The sequence below is a fragment of the Medicago sativa genome, chromosome 3 (assembly GCF_051527215.1).
Source record: "Medicago sativa cultivar Bolivia chromosome 3, Bolivia_mono, whole genome shotgun sequence".
NCBI lineage: Eukaryota > Viridiplantae > Streptophyta > Magnoliopsida > Fabales > Fabaceae > Medicago > Medicago sativa.
In genome coordinates, this window is record NC_140751.1 from 48004065 (window position 1) to 48007369 (window position 3305).

The window sequence follows — 3305 nt, forward strand, 5'->3', positions numbered from 1 at the left end:
ACTTAAGTAAGACAAGGAAGACTAGAGTTACCACAATGAAGTAATCGGATTGCCTAATTGGTAATGTCGAATGCGTAGAAGAGTTATGAGCTAGTCAGGAAGAATATGTGCTGACATAAAGAAATGCCATTCATGAGATATGTACGAAGGAGTACATACCCTCCTATATCAAACTTGTTAAATGATAACGATACTTGTTAGAATAGTCTTCAATGCAAGTGCGAATGGACTTAGCAGAAAGTTTTAAGGGAAAGTGAACCACAATAACTGGTTAATAAGTTGTCAGGTGAATCAACGTAATGGGTTTCGCTTCTTCATGTCAAGTTAGAAAGGTTTTTGAAGAGCTTAGAAGAGCTAAGAGATTTGTATAATCATCAAGATAAGTAACATAAGTAAGAGTTATAAATCGCAAAATGCGGTAAGAAAGATTATGTATACATAGTAAGATGTAATCATGATAAGATGTTTCGATGCAAGAAAGCACTGCAGGGCAAACCTGGAATCCGGTAGGACCCCAGTATAAAGGCAAATCCTGAGTGTTTTAGTTAGTGAAAGGTTACTTATGTGAATGGTTATGATAAGCAGATTAGATATAGAATAGAGGCAACTAGTCCACATGTAGCAAAAGTGTGTTTCAAACACAAGGTTCTAAGATAGTTTTATGATTTTGAGAAAGATATTAAGAATGAGGAAATCATGTTCGTTATGCGAATGAAGAAAGATGACGAGTTATATGCTTCGAACCCTTTGGAGTGAGTACGAATAGACTTTGTTTAACTGAAAATCGAAGAAGACGAGTTTAATCTCAGAGATTGTTAGATAGTTGCTAAATTTCGAGGACGAAATTTTTTTAAGGGGGGTAGAATGTAATATCCCGCCTGCTAGTATCGGTATATTACCCGTTAATCGTGCCAGAGGAAATAATTCATGGAAAGTGGTTAATAGTTAATATTTATTATGTGATGTCGGCTAATCATGAGTAAAGTATCAGAGACGGATGTAGCACGTTTAAGACAAGGGCAAATTGGTAATTGCGCACCAAAAGAGATATTTATTTGGATTGGCACCAAACTATCTTATTTTCACTCATCCTTTCTCTCTCTAGTTTTTGGTTAAGGCTTTCTCTCCTCCTTTTCTCTTCTTGCACGCCATCCTCTCTTCTCGTACCATCTAAGAATTTGTTCTAACCTTGATCTAAGTTGATTAATGTTCTCTTACGGTCACTTAAGCCCTAAGAAGCTTAGATTAAGATTGATTTCTCTATTTCTCCTCTCAAGAATGGATTCAAAGAAGTTAGGGTTTGTTAGTGTTAAGTGAAGGGGATGCTTGAAGCTTAATCTTGTACATGTTATGGCTTCATTTTGGAGCAAAGAAGTAACATGAAGTTTGGAATGGGTGATTTCACTACTTTACCTCCTCAAGAGTTGAATCAAGAGTTAGGGTTTGGTTCTTAATGTGTTGGAAGATGGTTCAAGCTATGGTTCTCCAAGGTTAAGAATTAAAAGAAGGATGATTGGAAGTTAGATTGAAGAGCTAGAGCATGAATTGTGATACTTGGAGCTTTGGAAGCAAGCTAGGGTTTTATGATGTGAAGTAGTGATGATGCTTGGAAGCTAGAGGACCTTGTGCAGTGATGACATCCTGTCATTACGTAATATTAGGGACTTATTGTGACATTTTGATAGAGTTCTCATGCAATTTATACTGTTCTGGAGTGCAAAAAGCTTAAATATTGAAGTCTGTTAGAAGGAAATTGCGCCACGCCAATTTCAAGCCGTGCTGCGATTTTTGAAGCAAAATTACATCCTCCCTGTTTGAGGGAAATCGCGGCACGCCATTATACAAGGCGCGGCGCGATTTTGATGGGTCAGGCCCATGACTTCTATAAATACTGCACTCAATCTGAAGAACAAGGGTGACGATTTTGGAGAGCAAAGTGCGATTTTGAGACATCGGAGATGGCTAGAAGGGCAATTTCTTCAACCTTTTACCAATTCATGTATGTTTTAATTATTTCATTGATTATGCTATTTGTAAACTCGATTATGAGTAGCTAAATCTCTTAGAGATTAGATCCGAGATGAATCTTTGTAACCCTAATTGACACATGTTGCTGTGAAACTCTATTTTGTTTATGAATTCAATTCTAGTTTATTCAATTCAATTGTTCTTAATGCTTTTTATATCTTGATCACATATAACTTGATTTCGTGAGAACGAATGACCATTGACCATGGCTTTCGACTTAGACCTAATTGAATTGTTCTAATAAACAGGGTTAGTTTAGGAATAGATAATCGTTTGTTAGTGATAATAGGTTAACGTTCGGTAAAACCTTCAAGAATTATTAGACCACCTAAGGAATTAGGGGCTGTAGTTTAAGAAGAGGGTCCTAACTCAATGGATTGATTAGGGTTAATTTGTTAATCATCGTAAACTAGAAGAGGGTTCATAACAAATAGGTGCAGTAGACCAATTAGGGGAACTTAGAGGATTCGACGGATCTGATCTCATCTTTCTCTCATATTTTCTTAATCAAATCTAATTTCTTTTATTTGATTTCATAAAATCAAACCAATTCTTCTGCCTAGTGGCAAACTAAAAATAAACTTTACACATCCTAATTATATAACGAAATTGAATTATTGAAGTTAAAAACAGTCCTCGTGGGATCGATAATTTTACTACTTCGATAGTATTTGGTGCACTTGCCAAACGTCTATCAAGTTTTTGGCGCCGTTGCCGGGGACTGTTGAGTCATTTCAATTTGGCAATTTTGTTTTTATTTAGGATTTCTGTCATTTATATTTTTGTATATATATTTATAAAAAAAAATATTATGCTCTTTGTTTTCTTCTCATTGTACTGTGCTACTGAAAAGTTTATCCAAGTTTTGCAGCTATGATAGACAGGGTACTCCTCTATGACACAGAAGAGATTTCTAAGTTGCAGTATGAAAAATATATGCTATCTTTTAAGATCAAAATTTTGGACAACAAAATCTCGAGTTGTGGTCATTATGAGGCGAATCAACCAGGTAGTGATGGTGAAGGGAAGAAAGAGATGATCAGCATCGATTACAATACTCAACTTGAGAATATTTTAGATGATTTCTTGGTGTCAAATCAAGTTTCATTTGAGAAGTTTGATGTTCAGTGTGGTGATCTTGTTGAGAAAGCACATGAGTCTTAGAGGAAGCTGGTTCAGATGAAGAGTGAGTGTCACAAGGTTGAGGTGGAAGAAAAACCCAAAGTGAGGAGTGTTGATATATTCCCAAAGTCTGAACCAACGGAGGTTGAGGAAAT